Raw genomic sequence first — 22981 nt, forward strand, 5'->3', positions numbered from 1 at the left:
ATTTCAAACAAAACAAACCAACGAGTCTGAAGATATCACACAAACTTATAACAAGTCTCAAAACATAAAATGTGATGATAATATTTAAAACGACAGGCCGACTTGTAACAATTTGCAAAACTCAAAAAAATTGTGGTCTTCAACATGTTATAGTATTTGCATGTCTATATATAAAGCAAAGTAAAACAGAGAGAGTATCAAATGGTAAAATTTAAGTCCACGTGTGGACATGCAATTTCATATCATGATTCCAAATTATGATTTTGAATCAACGTTTGAACATGCATGTCATATCCCAAATTCTCCAAAAAAGTACGATTTCAATTTTTTTGAAATGTAAAATTTGACCCATAAATTAGTATTTTGTAAGAAAGTCATTTTAAATTTTTCCAAAAAGATGAACATTTACGTAGTAAGACAAACATCTTATATGTATTTACTATACACCACTATAGTTTGAAAGAATTAAAATTCATAGTTATAATTAGAATATTATAGCAATTTTCTCTCTCCATCGCCTGTCTCCTCTCTCTCACTCTTGCTCACTTCTCTCTGACCCCCCTCTCTCGCCTCATCCTCTCTCTCAATTCAAACACAAATAGTAACAGTCAATGATAAAAATACAAATGTTAACAACCAATGATACAAACTATACAAATCCTTTTCTGATACAAAAATACAAATACATATGACAACAGACGAATACAAATACAAATAAGGCAAAAAATACAAATACAAAGACACAAGGTAATAAATACAAATTCAAATATAAATATAAATACACATGGAAGCAGACACATACAAATACACATGAAATACAATTGCAGTTTGTTATGAAATGCAACATTGATACAATTATATTCGTTGATACAAATTATATTTCGTTATTACACTTGAACTTAATACAACATTGATACTGTAACGACCCTTCTTGCCGTGAGCTAATGGTGAAATAATTTAAGTGGGAAAGCTTCCAGATTCGAAAGTTGAAAATTTCAAACTAGGCTAGGTTCAAACGAATTTTGAGCAGAGTGAATCCCAAGGCAATCCAGGGAAGGATTGGGTAAAATGTGTAAGCTTGAGTTATTTTTTCTATTAGCTAAGATGTTAAAGAGTCTGTAGGACTTTTCAGAAGTGAATTTGGGTGAGTAGATTTTCCAATATTGAACTTGATGTGAATGGGTTGGTTTGGAAAGTCAAAGTTTGAGGGTGTGTTGTGAAATAGACAATTTTGAAAGAATTTCCAAGTTTCTGTATTGTGGCAACCATTATAGCGGTTGACATGCCGCTACAATGGTCAGGAAAATTCCCTCTATAGTGTGACTGACACTAAGGAAACCTGATTGTTGTTATTCCAAATCACTTTCTTTATAAATGTCATAAAAGACAGGTCCCCAAGCAAATTCTTAGCTTGGCTAACTCATTAAGAGGAAGAATTAATCATGAAAATAACTCAGATGGACATAAATAAGCATAAAGACTTAACTTTAAAATAATATCTCAATACTCAAATATATATATGAGATATAACTCAAATGAATGAAACTATATAAACTCAAACTCTGTCTGATTAGTCTATTAAGCCTCTAAATACTGACCCTGAATAGGTATCGAGACAGGCCCACGGCTACCTCAAATACTAAATAAAGACTGAAAAGTAAATGACTCAAGAGTTCCTTCGAATGCAAGGAGGTATCACCAAAAGCTAAAGAAAAATGACCCTCAACGATACGCCTGTTGATGATTTCTAGCATCTATTTTCGCATCATGAAAAGATGCAGCGTCGAATGAAGTCAGTACATGAAATGTACGATATGTAATATGGAAAAAAGAAGATAAGTAAGTTGAACTGAGGATTGAAGTAACTCATATGCAAAAGACTGTGATTATATAGTAAACATCAGTTTAACTTACTCAAGTAAAATATGCAATAAAAGCAACTTAAAATAATATAACTTTACTTTTTTTGGGGAGTTTTTCTAAATGAAAAACACCACTATGAATTTCGTAATGATACAATGTCTTGCCCATGTTTCCAGAGAAATTCCATACATTGCCGGGGTATGAAACAAACTTTAACTTATGGATCCATCTTATGAGCCTTCTCAGAGAAAATGACGTAGTTTATGGGACTAGAGTATTTGACTCTCGCCTAACTTGATGCTCAATACTACTCCCCAAAACATGAAATGTAATGCTCATACTAAACTGTGAGTAAAAATTCAAAATACGTGTCCGAAGGCCTAGGCTTAAAATCTCCCATTAATCTACATTATATTAAGCAATGTGAATGAATTTATAACTATTCAATTGAGAAAACCTAGCCTACCTGGGCGCCAAGCAATTGTAGAAGGATTAAAGAATGATCCTTGACTTCTGAAGGGAAAAACTATGGAGACGGGCCTGAAATCCATGGGTTGTAGCCTTCCTTGCACTAAGAATCTCTTCTTCCCTTCTCCCCAAGCCTAGAACAGTTTCTTGGGAGTTTCTAAGGTAACATTCATCTATTTTGGCACTTAGGTAAAGAAAGAGATAATAAAAAGATGCTCTTTTTAGCTTCTGGCCCGTCGAATCCTGCTCTGGCGGCCTAAATCCTGCTTTGGAGGCCTAACACGGACAATACTCAGTATATTGGGCATAACTTTTTACTCCAAACTCTAAATAAGTCAAATTCAGTGGTTGGAAAGAAGAGCCATACACCTTTAATTTGATAGATCATGGGCCACCTAATTCTTTATAGGCTGAGAGTTGTGGTCATTTGAAGTTGATCCTAGTTTGAACTCAAGTCCAAAACTAAATCAGAATTACACTTTCAACTCAACTTTAAGATAAGAGCATAATACGACCTTAATTCACAACTAGTATACTCACATATCAAGGAATTGATCCTAATATTATGACGAAAGAGATTTGTATATCTTTACCGCATATATTTTTAGTAATGATGAGCTAGGTCGTTACAACTTGGAATAAAGAAAAATAATCATGTCAAGAGAATTTTTAAGTAATCTAGCAAAACAATATGTATTTTTGTAGATATAATCTTATATAGTATTATATATTGAGATATGTATCGTAATGAAAGCTACAAATTTTATTCATAAATCGCATTCATAAAATGCAATTTATGCCTTACCATACGTCTCTTCATTTTTTCTTCCTTTTTTTTAATTGAGCCGATGTTAAAGTAGAGTTTGAAATAGAGAGTGAAAGCCTCCATGAGTAAGAATACTTGTAAATTTATCCGTGTCTTATTAAAAAATTAAATTATGCATAATATCAACCTATGATTTGGGACTATTTAGAGGAGATTTTGATTTGATTGGCACGATTCACGACATATTCATGACATTTAAGGGCCGTAAAAGTGGAATTGAGATTTTCTCCTTTTTCGTATGTGTTAGCTCATGAAAATTTCAGTGATATGACTTTCGGTCAATTTTTTTCCAAATCTTTATGGGACCCTTCTTAAGTATCCCAGGGAGAAGATATCCTTCCCACAATCCATGGAGTATTCATAGTATTTAGAGGTCACACATGAAGAATTTGGTGATTTTCTCATTTTTCGTGTATTAGCCCATGAATATTTTGGTGATTTGATTTTCAGTTATTTTTTTTCAAAACCTTTATGGGACCTTCTGTAAGTATCGGGAGGAATATTACGTATAGCCTCGACATAATCCACAGTGTATTTACAACATTTAGGGCCGTACAAGCGGAATTAAGCGATTTTTTATTTTTCGTGTGTGTTAGCTCATGAATATTTTTGTGCTATGGCTTTAGGTAATTTTTTTTGAAACCTTTATGGGACCCTTCGTAAGTATCGGGGAGAGCAATATGTGTAGTGTTAGCATAGTCCACAGTGTATTCATAGCATTTAGGGATCGCACAAGCGAAATTAGGCGATTTTCTCATTTTTTGTGTATTAGCCCATGAATATTTTGGTAATATATCTTTTGGTCAATTATTTTTCAAAACTTTTATGGGACCCTCTTTAAATACCCAGGAGAGCAATACATGTAGCCTCGGCACGATCCACAGCGTATTCATAGCATTTAGGGGTCGCACAAGCTTTTAAGGTAAAATAGATATAAATATACATTTATTATATACGACTATACACATATTACACATTAAGAGTGCGCTTGGAATGAATAAAAATGATCTTGTCAAGAGAATTAATACATAATCTAGCAAAACAATATGAATTTTCATAGATATAATCTTATATAGTATTATATATTGTGATATGTATCATAATATTTATGTTGGATTTTATATCTTTAAAAGCTATAAATTTTCTTTCTTTCTTTGCTATGTGAGCCGAGGTTAAAGTGGATTTTGAAATAGTGGGTCAAAAGCCTCCACGAGTAAGCATACTTGTCAATTTATTTGTGTATTCTTAAAAAAGTAAATTATGCAAAATATCTCCTATGATTTGAGACTATTTAGAGGAGATTTTGAATTGGTCGGCATGGTCTATGATATATTCAGAGTATTTAGGGGCTGCACGAGAAGAATTAGGTAATTTTCTCACTTTTCGTGTGTGTTAGCCAATAAATATTTTGCTAATATGGATTTCGGTTAGTTTTTTTTTCCGAAACTTTTATGGAACCCTCCATAAGTACCCGGGGGAGCAGTATGTGTAGCATTGGAAGGATCCACGACGTATTCATAGCATTTAGGCACTGCACAAGCGGGCCAGTTTATCATTTTTCATGTGTGTTAGCACATGAATATTTTGGTGATATGATTTTTGGTGTTATGACTTTCAGCCAATTTTTTTTCGAAACCTTTATGATACCTTCCATAGGTATGCGAGAGAGTAGTGCGTGTAGCCTCAACATGATTCACATCATATTCAGAGTATTTAGGGCCCGCACAAGCAGAATTAGGTAATTTTCTCATTTTTCATGTATGTTAACTTATGAATATTTTATTGATATTGCTTTCAGATTTTTTTTTGAACATTTATGGGACCTTTAGTAAGTACCCGGAAGAGAAGTACATGTAGACTCGGCATGATCTACGGTGTATTCATAGCATTTTGAGGATGTACAAGCTTTTACATAAAAAGGATGTAGATTTATACTTATTATATAGATACGACTATACACATATTTTAAATAAAGAGTGCTTGGAATGAAGAAAAAATAATCATGTCAAGAGAATATGTACGTAATACAACAAAATAATATGATTTTTCATAGATATAATCTTATATAGTATTATATATTGAGATACATATCGTAATATTTATGTTGGACTATATATATTTGAAAGCTACAAATTTTGTTAATAGTCGCATTCACGGAATATGATTTATGACTTATCATACATATGAGATTTTGAATTGGTCGTTACAATCCACTACATATTTATAGCTTTTAAGGGCAATACAAGTGAAATTAGGCAATTTTCTCATTTTTTGTGTATGTTAGCCCATTAATATTTTGGTGATATGACTTTCAGTCAATTTTTTTTGAAACCTTTATGGGATCCTTCGTAAGTACCCCGTGAAACATTATGTGGAGCCTCTGCACAATCCACGATGTATTAATAACATTTAATGTTCACACAAGCAGAATTAAGCAATTTTCTCATTTTTCTTATGTGTTAGCCCATTAATATTTTGGTGATATAACTTTTGATCAATTTTTTTGAAATATATATGGGAACCCTCCATAAGTACATGGGAGAAGTACGAGAATCCTTGGCACGATCCATGACATATTCATAGTATTTAGAGGCCGCACAAGCGGTTGAGCGATTTTCTCATTTTTCGTGTGTGTTAGCTTATGAATATTTTGGTGATATGAATTTTGGTCAATTTTTTCTGAAATCTTTATTGGACCTTATGCAAGTATTGAGGGGAGCAGTATTTGTATCCTTGGCATGATACACAACGTATTCATAGCATTTAGGGGCCGTAGAAGTGAAATTAGATGATTTTATCATTTTTTCGTGTGTTAGCTCATGAAAATTTTGGTGATATGACTTTTGATCAAGTTTTTTTAAACAAGTATGGGACCCTTTGTGTACACAAAAAAGTAGTACGTGTAGCCTTGGCAAGATCCATGATATATTCATAGCATTTAGGGGTTGCCTAAGCAGAATTAGACGATTTTTCTCATTTTTTTCGTGTGCATTAGCAAATGAATATTTTGGTAATATGACTTTTGATTAATTTTTTTCAAACCTTTATGAGACCCTCCGTAAGTACCATAGAGAGTAGTACATTTAGCCTCCACAGATCAATAGTGTATTCATAGCATTTACGGCTCACACAAGTTTTTAAGGTAAAACATACGTAGACTTACACTTATTATATACGACTATACACATATTATAAATAAAGAGTGTGCTGTTATGAAGAAAAATAATCATATCAAGAGAATTTGTATGTAATCTAGCAAAACAATATGAATTTTCATAAATATAATCTTATATAGTATTATATATTGATATACATATCGTAATATTTATGTTGGATTTGATATCTTTGAAAGCTACAAATTTTGTTAATAAATCACATACACGAAATGAGATTTACGCCTTATCATACATCTCTTCATTTTTTTCCTTTTTTTTTTGGCTATTTGTGCCGAGGTCAAAGTAGAGTTTTAAATAGAATAGTGGGTCAAAATCCTCCACGAGTAAGCATACTTGTCAATTTATTCGTCTTTTTTGAAACAAGTAAATTTTGCAAACTATCAGCCTATGATTTGAGACTACTTAGGAGAAATTTTGAATTGGTCGACATAATCCACTACATATTCATAGCTTTAGGGGCCTCACAAGTGGAATTAGGTAATGTTTTTTATTTTTCGTGTGTGTTATCTCATTAATATTTTGGTGATATGACTTTTAGTCAATTTTTTTTGAAACTTTTATAGGACCCTTTGTAAGTAATCGAGGGAGAAGTACGTATAACTTTGGCACGATCCACGGTATATTCAAAGCATTTAGGGGCCACAAAAATTTTTAAGGTAAAAGAGATGTAGATTTATACTTATTATATACGACTATACACATATTATAAATAAAGAATGTGCTTGTTATGAAGAATAATAATCTTGTCAAGAGAATTTATACGTAATCTAGAAAAATAATATGAATTTTCATAGATATAGTCTGTCACGCCCCGAGAGGGTACCCTAGGCGTGGCCGGCACTCAGAAACTATTTTTGGCTTCTTAGAGAACCACTTGGTCTCATTTCTTATTTATTCATCAGCGGAAGACTTAAGAATACTAATGTAGGCTTGTCATAATCAAAGAAAAAATATATAATTCTTAGAAGAAGTAGTTTCTAAGGAGAACTACTCCGATTACATCATCAGACTCTGTCTATGAAGCCTCTAATACTCTTAGATGGTGCCAATGACATATCCATGGCTACCTCAAAAGAAACATCACACTCAACAATAATAAAAGGATAAGGAGTTCCTTCGAATACAAGAAGGACTCACCAAATAGCTGAAAAGAAATGATCTTCAACGATGCGCCTGTTGAGGATCTCTAACACCTGTATCTGCATCATAAAACGATGCAGGTCGAATGACGTCAGTACGTGGAATGTACGAGTATGTAAAATGGCAGGAAGGTAAGGATAGATATCAAGATACTCCTCTCAAGAAAACTCAGCTCAGAACTCAACATCATCTCAACATGAATATGTAATGCAAGTTTAAAATATAATAATAAAAATAATAGTAATAAGCAATGCTTACTCAGTTGGGAGTTTCTCTAACCGACAACCATCACTTATGAGCTAGCGATGATACAACGAAGCGATGTCGTTGCCACATCCATCCAATACCTTGCCAGGGTAAAGGACATCACCATCTTGGATCCACTCATCAAAGTCCTCTTTTTGGGACTTAAGAGGCATAGCCTCCATCCTACGCTGGCTACGTAGTTCTGGGGTTTGAGTCAATTAAAATCTTACCCAACTCGGTGCTCAATACTACTCCCAAAATATGTGCTCATATTAAACTCATCATCTAGTCTCATTGGACTTTAATTTAAATCATCAAACTCATCTCATTTCATGTTCATCAATCATTATACTTCCAAAAACATCATTTACATCTTATCAAAACATCTTGCTCAAAATATCATTTTCTCAAATTCATTCAAATTCAACTCTTTTGCTCTTTCAAAACTCAATACATATAGAGTATTAATTCATATAACTCTCTTTTTATCAATAAAAATAATAAAAAGCCAACATCTTTACTCAAAATATGTGTAAAAATATTCATGAAAATTAAATCAATTAGGATTCATGGGAAAGTAGCCATGAACAATAATTCCAATAATATGAGAGATAAGAATAATAATAATATTAATGCATAATATATCAAACTCAATAGAAGAAGAATTATTTCATTTAGAATTCAAGATTTGGATAAAACTAAACTATAACTTAATTATAATGAATTTAAATATTGAGCGCATGGACGAACTCAATCCAATGCTATGAAAGCCTTACATACCTTAAATCCGAAGGTTTACTCCGAATTGGAACACTCTTGGACCCCTAGCCTTTTCTTCTCGCCGGAGCGTTTTGTGTACTACCCGAAGTATAAGAATCACCGGAGTAGTATTTTTATACTACTAAAACTAAAACTATATTTGAGAAGAAGTATATAGAGAGAACAAATGCTTAAGGAAGCTTGATGAATAAAATGAGGAAATAAGGTGGGTATTTATAGGTGGGAAAGAGGGACCTAACAATAAATAAAATAATTATAAAGAAAATCTGAAAATTTAACGAAATATATTGATGTCATGGATGATGTTAAATGGAGGACAATTTATGTCATGAATGATATCAAATGTATCTAGATCTTTCCATAGTAGGTAAGATGAGTTCTTTTTAATAGAATACTCTTTTTCGGAGCTGCGTTTGAATAAGATAAATTCCTTATTAGGATTTGGTGTATTAATAAGAATTGTAGATATGGAAGTCTAGTTTCATATCGTTCAAGAATCAACTAATTTGGAGTAACTTACAGGGAGATATGAATTTTCTTCTATAAACACTCAATTCCGTCACAACACTATATCTTGCAAAGATTAATTTATTTGATCTACTTATACTCCGAATCTTAAGATATGTTCTTCATGAAAGTTGTAGGTAATGATGTTTTGGTTACTCAGAAATTTGAATCACCTAATTTGGACCAACCTATGAAAATTTATACCCAAAATACAGAGGTTGTATTATTTTCGTCGAGAATTAAAATACCGACATACAACATTTTAGGGGTTATTACAATATCTCCCCCTTGGGATCATTCTTCCTCGAATGAAGATGAAAATAGGAGACATAAAGAATGAATATCATCAATACATCAATTTCTCAAAAACTCTGATAATCAAATGGTCAATGACTCAAATTCAATAATAAACATTGACTCAAAGGTAGAAGTAAGGAATATTACCTTGAATATCGTCATCAGAAGGCACAAATAGATAAGGATAGTTAGCCTTCATATCTTCTTCAGCTTCCCATGTAGCCTCTTCAACAAATTGATTTTGCCATAGGACTTTGACAGATGCCACTTCCTTAGTTCTTAATTTGCGAACCTGACGATCAAGAATTTGAACTGGAATCTCTTCATAACTCAAAACTCTCTTTCACCCCAATGCTCTCAGCTGGGACAACAAGTGAAGGATCTCCCAAACACTTCTTAAGCATAGATATGTGAAACACGGGATGAATAGCAGCTAATTCTGGGGGCAACTCCAATTCATAGGCTACGTTACCTACCCTCCTCTTAATCTGATAAGGACCAATATAGCGGAGACTAAGCTTCCCTTTCTTTCCAAATCTCATCACACCCTTCATGGGTGAAACTTTCAAGTATACCCAATCGTACACTTCGAACTCCAAATCTCTTCTTCTAACATCAGTGTAGGATTTCTGGCGACTTTGAGAAGTCCTCAACCTCTCTTGTATGGTTTTCACCTTCTCCATAGCTTGGTGAACCAAGTCTGGTCCAATCAACTCAGCTTCACCAACTTCAAACCAACCAATTGGTGATCTATATCTCTTTCCATACAGAGCTTCATAAGGAGCCATTTGAATATTCGAATGGAAACTATTATTGTATGCAAACTCAATAAGAGGTAAATGATCATCCCAATTAACTTTGAAGTCAATGACACAGGCTCTTAACATATCCTCCAAAGTCTATATCGTACGTTCTGCCTGGCCATCTGTTTGCGAACGAAAAGCAGTACTAAGGTTCACTCTTGAACCCAAGCCCTTCTGAAATGACTTCCAAAACTGAGCAGTAAATTGAGCTCCCCTATCAGAGATGATAGACAAAGGAACTCCATGCAGTCTAACAATCTCTCTAAGATACAATTTGGCATAATCTTTTGCAGTGTTCGTAGTCTTAACCGACAAGAAATGGGCCGATTTGGTCATCCTATCCAAAATCACCCAAATAGAGTCATGTTGTTTGCGGGTTCGTGGTAAACCGGTAATGAAGTCCATATTGATCATTTCCCACTTCTATTCTGGGATCTCTATATTCTGAGCCACTCCACAAGGCCTTTGTTGCTCAACTTTAACTTGTTGGCAATTCGGGCACTTGAACACAAACTCTGCTATATCTCTCTTCATTCCACTCCACCAGTATACTTCTCTCAAGTCATGATACATCTTTATTGAACCTGGATGGATGGAATACTTAGAATTATGGGCTTCTTTCATGATTCTCTCCCGAATACCATCAACACTTGGAACATATAATCTTTCTTGATATCTCAACACTCCATCTACCCCTTTGGTAAAAGCCATTACCTTCTGCTTGTGAACCTCATCCTTCAGTTGAAGAAGAATGGGATCCTGATCTTGCTTTTCTTTCACCTCTGCAACTAGAGATGATTCAGCTCTATTTCGTACTATTATACCACCCTCACTAGAGTCAATAAGTTGAACTTCCAAACGCGCAAGTCTATGCACTTTCTTTGCCAACTCCTTCTTTTCCTCTTCCACATGGGTTGTACTCCCCATAGATAACCTGCTAAGAGAATCAACAACTACATTTGCTTTACCTGGGTGGTAAATAATGCTTATGTCATAATCCTTGAGCAACTCTAGCCATCTCCTCTACCTCAAATTCAGCTCCTTCTGGCTGAATACATACTGTAAGCTCTTATGGTCTGTGAACACATCCACATGTACACCATAAAGATACTGACGCCAGATCTTAAGAGCAAATACCATATCTGCCAACTCAAGGTCATGAATGGGGTAGTTCCTCTCATGAGTTTTAAGCTGCCGGGAGGTATAGGCAATAACCTTACCTTTCTGCATCAATACACATCCCAACCCAACTCTTGAAGCATCACAATAGATTACAAAACCATCCATTCCTTCGGGTAGGGATAGTACTGGAGCAGTAGTCAATCTAGCTTTCAACTCTTGAAAACTTTTCTCACAAGCATCAGACCATTGAAACTTAGCCTTCTTCTGAGTCAGCTTAGTCAATGGTGAGGATATGGATGAAAATCCCTCAACAAACCTCCTGTAGTAACCAGCCAAACCTAAGAAACTCCTTATGTCGGTTGGAGAGGTGGGTCGGGGTCAGTTCTTAACTGCCTCAATCTTTTGAGTATCAAATTGGATTCCATCCCCATATATAATATAGCCTAGGAATGGTACAGACTCAAGCCAAAACTCACACTTTGAAAACTTAGCATACAACTCCTCCTCCTTAAGAGTTTGAAGGATAATCCTACGGTGATTAACATGATCACTCTTACTTCTAGAGTAGACCAAAATATCATCGATGAAGACAATTACAAACATATCTAGGTATGGCTTGAATACTCGATTCATGAGGTCCATAAAAGCTGCTGGAGCATTTGTCAATCCAAAGGACATAACAAGAAACTCAAAATGACCATAGCGGGTTTGAAAAGCCGTCTTAGGGATGTCACATTCTCTCACTTTCAACTGGTGATAGCCTGATCTAAGGTCTATCTTAGAAAAGCATGTGGCACCCTGAAGTTGATCAAATAAATCATCTATTCTGGGGAGAGGGTACTTGTTTTTAATGGTGACCTTGTTTAGTTGTCGGTAATCAATGCACATTCTAAGGTACCCATCTTTCTTTCGCACGAATAGGACAAGAGCGCCCCAAGGTGAGATACTTGGCCTAATAAACCCCTTATCTAAGAGGTCTTTCAGTTGTTCTTTCAACTCTTTCAACTCAGCAGGAGCCATTCTATAAGGAGGAATGGAGATAGGTTGTGTATCAGGAAGGACATCAATACCAAAGTCTATCTCTCTATCACGAGGGATTCCGGGTAGATCCTCAGGAAAGACTTTAGGAAACTCATTCACAATGAGAACTGACTCAAGAGATGGAGTCTGATCATTAATATTTTTGACTCGAACTATATGATATATACATCTCTTAGAGATTAATTTTCTGGCCTTAAGGTAGGAAATAAATTTACCCCTAGGCACTACAGAATTCCCCTTCCACTCTAAGATAGGCTCATTTGGAAATTGAAACTTGACAATTCGGGTCCTCTAATCAACTGAAGCATAATAAGAATAAAGCCAGTCCATGCCAATAATCACATCAAAATCAACCATGTCCAACTCAACTAAGTCAGCCATGGTATCCCTACGATAGGTTGATACAGTATAATTTCTATAGACTCTCTCAGCTAAGATAGACTCACCAACAGGAGTAGACACGCTGAAAGGCTCAAGAAGACACTCAGTAAAGATCTCAAATTTACTAGCAAGGTAAGGAGTCACAAAAGATAATGTAGCACCCGGATCAAGTAATGCATACACATCAAAAGAAAGGACTCGGAGCATACCAGTAATAACATCGGGTGCATTCTCTTGGTCTTGGCGACTACCCATAACATACAGACGGTTGGTTCCCCCGTCTATACTTGAAGCTGCACCTCTATGATTACCTCTATTTTGTGGAGCTGCAGAAGAAAACTGAGCTCTACTACTTCCATCTCCTTGTCTCTTTGAAGGACACTCATTCTGATAGTGAAATGTCTTTCCACATCCATAGCAAGCATTGGTGCCCACACGACACTCTCCCAAATGGAGCCTTCCACATCTAGCACATGGTGGTTTCCCTCTAGAACCTTGAGCCATACTTAATTGGGACTGAGAACCCTAAGATCGGAAGTTTTGGTGACTTAGCGATCTCTGATCATACCTGGTATTAGGTGTAAAAGCATTTGTTGGGGAAGGTACATAATTAGAAGACCTTTTGTGAAAAAAAGACTTGTTACCCTTCCCTTGCTTCTGCTCGTTCTCATGCCCAACAGACTTAGCCTTCTTGCTTAGGTGTTCCTATCGGTCCTTTTTCTTGTCATCCTCAACCTGCTGAGCATACTCCATCAATCTAGAAAAATCCATGTCAGAAATTATTAGCATTGCCTTACATTCTTTCTTTAAATGTTTGTCTAGGCCAGAGACAAACTTCCTCATCTTAGACCTCATATGAGGAATCATTTCTGGGGGATATTTGGACAATTGAATAAACTTCAAACTATACTCTTTCACAGTCATACTCTCTTGCTTGAGGTTCACAAACTCCTCAATTTTTGCTTCACGTAGATCTCGGGGAAAGAGGTTATCAAGAAATGCTCTTTCAAACTCATCCCAAAGAACAGGCTCTGCATCCTCACCTCTACTTTCTTCCCACTTGTTATACCAGACATTTGCCACATCCTTGAGTTGATAAGACACCAACTCAACCCCCTCAATCTCTATAGCATGCATCACTTTTAGTATCTTCCATATCTCATCAATGAAATTTTGGGGGTCTTCATCAACGTTGGAACCCGTGAAAACTGATGGATTTATTCTCAGAAAATCTCTGATCCTTGTGGCAGCAGACGGCTCTTGATAACTAGAGCTAGGAGTTGGTGAACTTTGGCTACTATTTTGAGCAGCCACCAACTGAGTGAGCATAGCAATCGCTCCTCGAAAATCTTCCTCAGAAGTAGGAGTGGTCTGAACAGTAGGTACTTAGGGTACCTCAGTAGACCTTGCAGGTCGGCCCCTAGTTCTCCGTGGAGGCATCACTGACTGTGGAACCTTAGTGCTGGCAGCGTTCCTCTGACTAGGTGAACGTTTAAGAGGCATGTCTGAAATATGTAAATGCATGAATTAGAAAGAAAGCTTTTATAGAGTTAAACTCTATCACACGAACTCAGATTATGAAAAAAGTGAAATAATTCCTAATGTCCTATAGCTTCCTGATTATAAGTGTGGTGCACGACACACCCATAAACAAGACTCTACTAGACACGGCTTCATAGACACCCTAGGACTCTTGAACTCTGTGCTCTAATACCAAGTTTGTCACGCCCCGAGAGGGTACCCTAGGCCTGACCGGCACTCAGAAACTATTTTTGGCTTCTTAGAGAACCACTTGGTCTCATTTCTTATTTATTCATCAGCGGAAGACTTAAGAATACTAATGTAGGCTTGTCATAATCAAAGAAAAAATAGATAATTCTTAGAAGAAGTAGTTTCTAAGGAGAACTACTCCGATTACATCATCAGACTCTGTCTATGAAGCCTCTAATACTCTTAGATGGTGCCAATGACATATCCATGGCTACCTCAAAAGAAACATCACACTCAACAATAATAAAAGGATAAGGAGTTCCTTTGAATACAAGAAGGACTCACCAAATAGCTGAAAAGAAATGATCTTCAACGATGCGCCTGTTGAGGATCTCTAACACCTGTATCTGCATCATAAAACAATGCAGGTCGAATGACGTCAGTACGTGGAATGTACGAGTATGTAAAATGGCAGGAAGGTAAGGATAGATATCAAGATACTCCTCTCAATAAAACTCAGCTCAGAACTCAACATCATCTCAACATGAATATGTAATGCAAGTTTAAAATATAATAATAAAAATAATAGTAATAAGCAATGCTTACTCAGTTGGGAGTTTCTCTAACCGACAACCATCACTTATGAGCTAGCGATGATACAACGAAGCGATGTCGTTGCCACATCCATCCAATACCTTGCCAGGGTAAAGGACATCACCATCTTGGATCCACTCATCAAAGTCCTCTTTTTGGGACTTAAGAGGCATAGCCTCCATCCTACGCTGGCTACGTAGTTCTGGGGTTTGAGTCAATTAAAATCTTACCCAACTCGGTGCTCAATACTACTCCCAAAATATGTGCTCATATTAAACTCATCATCTAGTCTCATTGGACTTTAATTTAAATCATCAAACTCATCTCATTTCATGTTCATCAATCATTATACTTCCAAAAACATCATTTACATCTTATCAAAACATCTTGCTCAAAATATCATTTTCTCAAATTCATTCAAATTCAACTCTTTTGCTCTTTCAAAACTCAATACATATAGAGTATTAATTCATATAACTCTCTTTTTATCAATAAAAATAATAAAAAGCCAACATCTTTACTCAAAATATGTGTAAAAATATTCATGAAAATTAAATCAATTAGGATTCATGGGAAAGTAGCCATGAACAATAATTCCAATAATATGAGAGATAAGAATAATAATAATATTAATGCATAATATATCAAACTCAATAGAAGAAGAATTATTTCATTTAGAATTCAAGATTTGGATAAAACTAAACTATAACTTAATTATAATGAATTTAAATATTGAGCGCATGGACGAACTCAATCCAATGCTATGAAAGCCTTACATACCTTAAATCCGAAGGTTTACTCCGAATTGGAACACTCTTGGACCCCTAGCCTTTTCTTCTCGCCGGAGCGTTTTGTGTACTACCCGAAGTATAAGAATCACCGGAGTAGTATTTTTATACTACTAAAACTAAAACTATATTTGAGAAGAAGTATATAGAGAGAACAAATGCTTAAGGAAGCTTGATGAATAAAATGAGGAAATAAGGTGGGTATTTATAGGTGGGAAAGAGGGACCTAATAATAAATAAAATAATTATAAAGAAAAATCTGATAATTTAATGGAATATATTGATGTCATGGATGATGTTAAATGGAGGACAATTTATGTCATGCATGATGTCAAATGCATCTAGATGTTTTCATGGTAGGTAAGATGAGTTCTTTTTAACAGAATACTCATTTTCGAAGCTGCGTTTGAATACGATAAATTCCTTATTAGGATTTGGTGTCTTCATAAGAATTGTAGATATGGAAGTCTAGTTTCATATCGTTCAAGAATCAACCAATTTGGAGCAACCTATAGTGAGATATGAATTTTCTTCTATCAACACTCAATTCCGTCACAACACTATATCTTGCAAAGATTAATTTATTTGACCGACTTATTCTCCGAATTTGAAGTTATGTTCTTCATAAAAGTTGTAGGTAAGGATGTTGTGATTATCCAGAAATTTGATTCACCTAATTTGGACCAACCTATGAAAAGTTATGCCCAAAATACAGAGGCTGTATTATTTTCGTCGAGAATTGAAATACCGACATACAATATTTTAGGGGTTGTTACATAATCTTATGTAGTATTATATATTGAGATACGTATCATAATATTTATGTTGGAATATATATCTTTGAAATCTTCAAATTTTGTTCATATATCTCTTCAGTTTTTCTTCATGTTTTTGCTATTTGAGCCCAGGTTAAAATAGATTTTGAAATAATGGGTTAATAGCCTCCACGAATAATCATACTTGTCAATTTATCTGTGTCTTTTAAAAAACATATATTTTGTAAAATATCAGCCTATGATTTGGGCCAATTAAGAGGAGATTTTGAATTGGTTTTCACGATCCATGACCTATTTATTGCATTTAAGAACCGCACAAACGAAATTAGGTGATTTTCTCATTTTTTGTGTGTTTTAACCCATGTATATTTTGGTGATATGACTTTTGGTCAATTTTATTGTCAAACCTTTTGTGGACCCTCCGTAAGCATCTGGGGTAGCTTCGACATGATTTCCAGTGTATTCATAACATTCACCATACGTACCCAAGATAGTAGTACGTGTATCCTCAGCATGATCCACGACATACTAATAGCATTTAATGACCACACAAGCGGAAATAGATGGTTTTCTCACTTTTTATATATGTTAGACCATGAATATTTTGGTGATATAGCTTTCGATTGATTTTTTTTGAACCTTTATAGGACCCTTCGTAAGTACTCAGGAGAGCAGTACGTGTAGCTTCGACACAAACCAAGACATATCCATAGCATTTAGGGGCCGCACAAACTTTTAAGGTAAAGTAGATGTAGATATACATTTATTATATACGAATATACACATATTATACATTAAAAGTGTGCTTGAAATGAAGAAAAAAAATCATGTCAAGAGAATTTATACGTAATCTAGCAAAACAATATAAATTTTTGTAGATATAATCTTATATAGTATTATATATTGAGATACGTATCGTAATACTTATGTTGAAGTGTTTATCTTTGAAATCTACAAATTTTGTTTTTAAATCAGTTACACAGAATGGTATTTATGCCTTATCATACATCTCTTCATTTTTCCTCCTTTTTTTCCTATTTGAGATGATGTCAAAGTAGAGTTTAAATAGTGGGTCAAAAGCCTGCACGATCAAGCATACTTGTCAATTTATCCGTGTCTTTTGAAAAAAGTAAATTATGCAAAATATCAGCCTATGATTTGGGACTACTTAGAGGAAATTTTTAATTGGTCAGCACGATCAACGGTATATTCATAATATTTACGGGCCGCACAAATGGGATTAAGAGATTTTCTCATCTTTTTATGTGTGTTAACTAATGAATATTTTGGTGATATGACTTTCAGTCTATTTTTTTTGAAATCTTTATGGGATCCTCTGTAAGTATTCTAGGGAGCAGTACACAATCCATGATATATTCGTAGTATTTTGAGGCCGCACAAGTGGAATTAAGTGATTTTCTCATTTTCCATTTGTATTAGCCCGTGAATATTTTGGTGATACACCTTTCAATCAAATATTTTCAAAAATCTTTATGGTAGCCATCGTAAGTATTCGGGGGAGCGTACTTGTAGCCTCGGCATAATTCATGATATATTCATAGTATTTTAAGACCGCACAAGAGGAATTAGGCGATTTTCTCATTTTTCTTGTGTATTAGCCATGAATATTTTGGCGATATGGCTTTCAATCAATTTTTTTTGAAACCTTTATAGGACCCTTTGTAAGTACCCGTAGGAGTAGTATGTGTAGCTTCAGAATGATCCACAATTCATTCGTAGCATTTAGAGGCCGCACAAGTGAAACTAGACGATTTTCTCAGTTTTCGTTTGTCTTAGCCCATGAATATTTTGGTGATATGGATTTCGATAAAATAATTTTCAAAACCTTTATGGGACCCTCTGTAAGTACCCGAGGGATCAGTACATGTATCCTTGGCATGATCCACTTTGTATTCATATCATTTAGGGGTACCATAAGTGAATTACGTGATTTTCTTATTTTTCGTGTGTGTTTGTCCATTAATATTTTGGTGATATGGGTATCGGTCAATTTTTTTTAAAAACTTTATGGGGTCATCTGTATGTATCCGGAGTAGCAGTACTTGTAGCCTCGGTATGATCCACAACATATTCATAGCATTTATGGGATGCACAAGAGGAATTAGACGATTGTGTGTTAGCCCGTGAACATTTTGGTGATATGACATTTAGTCAACTTTTTTCCGAATCCTTCATGGGACACACCATAAGTATTGGAAGAGAAGTACATGTATCCTCGGCATGATCCATGGAGTATTCATAGCATTTAGGGGCCGCATGAGCGAAATTAGAAGATTTTCTCAAACTTCGTGTGTGTTAGCCCATGAATATTTTGGTGATATGACTATCGATTAATTTTTATTCAAAACCTTTATGTGACCCTATATAAGTATCCAGGAGATTCATACGTGTATACTTGAAATGATCCACGACGTATTCATAGATTTAGGGGCCGCATAAGCGGAATTAGTAAATTTTTCTCATTTTTTATATGTGTTAGCCCATGAATATTTTTGTGATACGACTTTAGGTTAATATTTTTCAAAAACCTTTATGGGGCCATCTGTAAGTACCCATGGAGAAATACATCTAGCCTCGACATGTTCTACGAAATATTCAAAGCATTTAGGGGCGGTACAAGCGGAATTAGGAGATTGTTTTCATTTTTCATGTGTGTTAGCCCATTAATATTTTACTGATATGACTTTCAATAAATTTTTTCCTAAACCTTTTATGGGACCCTATAAGTATCTGAGGGATCAATAAGTGTATCCTCTGTATGATCCACGGTATGTTCATAGCATTTAAGGGCCGCACAAGTGGAATTAGACAGTTTGTTTTTTATTTTTCGTGTGTGTTAGCCTATGTGTATTTTGGTGATAAGATTTTCAGTCAATATTTTTTTGAAATATTTATGAGACCCTTCAAAAGTATCCAGAGGATCAGTATGTGTATCCTTAGCACGATCCACGACGTATTCATAACATTTAGAGGGCGCATAAGCTGAATTAGGCAATTTTCTTATTTTTCGTTTGTGTTATCCATCAATATTTTAATGATATGAATTTTAGTCAATTTTTTCTTAAATATTTTTAGTACCCTGTGTAAGTACTTGGAGAATCAGTACGTTTAACATCGAAAGTATCCACAATATAATCATAGTTTTAGGGGCCGCATAAACAAAATTAGGTGATTTTCTCATTTGTAATATGTTTAAGCCAATGAATATTTTGGTAATATGAATTTCAGTCAATTTTTTAAACCTTTATGGGACCCTCCATAAGTACACGGGAGAGCAGTATATGTAGCTTCAGTACAATTCACGATGTATTCATAGCATTTAGGGACTGCACAAGCTGAATTAGATAATTTTCTCATTTTTCATGTATGTTAGCCCATTAATATTTTGATGATATGACTTTCGATCAACTTAATTCTGAAACCTTTATGGGACCCTCCGTAAGTATCTGGGGGAGAAGTACGTGTAACCCCAAAATGATCCATTGCAGATTCATAGCATTTAAGGAACGCACAAGTGAAATTAGATAATTTTCTCATTTTTTTGTGTGTTAGCCCATAAATATTTTGGTGATATAGATTTCAGTAAAATTTTCTCTGAAACCTTTATGAGACCCTCTGTAAGTACCGATAGGAACAGTACGTGTAGCATCGGCATGATCCACGACATATTCATAGTATTTAGGGGTCGCACGAGCGAAATTAGGCGATTTTCTTATTTTTTGTATGTGTTAGTCTTTGAATATTTTAGTGTATGGCTCTCGGTCAATTTTTTCTGAAAACTTTATGGGACATTTCCTAAGTACCCGGGGGAGCTATATGTGTAACCATGGCATGATATACGGTGTTTTCATAGCGTTTTGGGGCTGCACAAGTGAAATTAGGTAATTTTCTCATTTTTCGTATGTGTTTGCCAATCATATTTTGGTGACATAATTTTTGGTCAATTTTTTTATGAATCCTTTATAATACCCTTCATAAGTATTTGTGAGAGTAGTACGTGTAGATTTGACATGATCCACGACATATTCATAGCATTGAGGTACCGCACCAGCGCAATTTGGTAATTTTCTAATTTTTCGTGTGTGTTAGCCTATGAATATTTTGGTGACATGGTTTTCGGTGAATTTTTTTGAAAACCTTTATAGGAACTTACATAAGTATGCAAGGAAGTAGAAAATCTTAGCCTCCGAATAATCCACGTCATATTCATAGCATTTAAGGGCTGCAAAAGCAGAATTAGGCAATCTTTTTTCATTTTTCATGCCACAAATATTTTGGTGATACGAATTTTAGTCAATTTTTTCGAAACCTTTATGGGACCCTCTGTAAGTACCCAGGGAGCAGTAAGTGTAGCCTTGGTATGCTTCACGAGTGTGCCCATTTGGTTTGTTAGAAAGAAAAATGGTTTGGTTTGTATGTTTATTGACTACCGCCAATTGTACAAAAGTAACCATCAAGAATAAATATCCAATTCCGAGGATAGATGATTTATTTGACCAATTGCAATGGAAAAGTTTTTTTTCTAAGATTGACCTTCTAGTTATCACCAATTAAGGGTGAGAGAGTGTGATATCCCCCAGATGGTATTTTGAACAAGGTATGGCCATTATGAGTTCTTAGTTGTGTCGTTTCAATTGACCAATGCCCCTACAGTATTTACGGACTTGATGAATAGGGTGGCCAAACAATATTTGGACATGTTTGTAATCTTATTTATTGATGATATTTTGGTTTACTCTCAAAATGAGGAGGAGCATGCTAATCATTTGAGGATTGTGTCCAGTGAAGGGATAATGGTTGATCCTAAGAAAATCGAGGTGGTTAAGAATTGGCCTAAACTGTTGTCCCCTCAAACTTCTAGGTTTTCAGACCTGCAGGATGAGTCAAGTTGATGACTCATAATCATAATGACGAGTCATAATCACGACTCCTAGATGCTACTTCAAAAACTCCCAAATCCCAAGAAAATCAGGACCTGCACGACAACTCAGATCTACGCATCGTAGACTTGAGGACGAGTGTAGAAGTTGACTCATAGGTTTATAGTTTGGTTTTAATGAAGGGTATTCATGTCTTTTCTCAAGTTGAGTTCAATGAACCTAGACACTATTTTTTTTTTTTGGGAACAGACCCTACACGAGGCTCCCACCTCTCGTGCACAGTCAGGGGTTGAGCAACACCCCCAAGCCTTAACATAAATAACAAAAGTAAAAATACAAGGAGGGGGACATAAACCTTACCTCCGATCCTATGGTGGTTCATAAGTCAGCTAACCTATTAAGGTCGGCTAACTCATCCCCGAAACAAATAAAAAAAGGGCTAACTATAACTAGAAAGCAGTAAACCTATGAGAGGACTTCTCCCGGTACAATTCGGCTAATAAAGCATAAATGAGGGAGACTCTCCCCTTCCATGAGAAAACAAGAAAGTAATCTACACTAGTCCTATTCAACTATGCTACGTACCATACATAGCTAAATTGAAAAAAGAACAAGTATATGAACCTTCTGTCTCGCATGGGGTGGGAAAATTCTTTTCATCTTTGCCCTTTTTAGTCTTGTCATAACAGGTAAGTCCCAATGGAAGGTTGCATCCACTTCAGGATTGAGCATATATCAGCTAAGGAGGATGAAGGTAGCGTAAGTATATTGAGTTGTAGCAACCAGCATCCTTGGAGTTGTTGAGGAAGGCCTTGAAAAAGCTTATTGCTTGCTGCAAATTGAAGCTGTAGTAGCTTTGCTTGTGGCTATTGTTATGGAGTAGAACTGCTGCTGCCTTGTACCTGCAAGGGGATCCAAATAATTTGGTATGGTTGCTGCATGTAGTGGAGGATGTTGGAGGGTGCTTGAGAGCTCCTGGTATGTGGATCTGCACATACAGATAGCCAAGGAAGCAAGCAGTGAAGCTTGCTGCAGTCCTGTAACCAGTTTGTTGTTGCCTCTGTAGCTGAATTGGTAATATGCTTGTTGTAGATCCCTCTTTTGGATTTGAGATACCTGCATAGACAACCAACAACAGATCCTAGACACTATTATAGCCAAGTTCAAGCCTATAACTACCTATCCATTCAAAATTTCCTCTATTCTAAATCATTCTTCAAAAAAAATTCTCTAAGGCATGACCAGAGAATTGCCTCATGGTTCTCTCTAGCTCTTCTCCAAATTTCAAGCTAGGGTTTCAAAAGCAATAAGATTCTTCTTCAATTTTGACTTTGTTTTAATCAAGGTATTTGAGAATTGATCCATGGTTCCTTTCACCCCTTGAGTTCCAATGTTTTCTTTAAAAATCTCTTTAAATTTCAATGGGTTGTAACCCTAATATTTATGAATTTTGTTGGGTTGTTTCAATTATGTTTTTAGTTGAAATCATTGAACATTGTAAGTATGTTTTTACATTAATTGCATGACTTCAAGTTTAATTATGAATGCCCACGTAATAAGCT

Source organism: Solanum dulcamara, chromosome 7 (genome assembly GCF_947179165.1).
Source record: "Solanum dulcamara chromosome 7, daSolDulc1.2, whole genome shotgun sequence".
Lineage (NCBI taxonomy): Eukaryota > Viridiplantae > Streptophyta > Magnoliopsida > Solanales > Solanaceae > Solanum > Solanum dulcamara.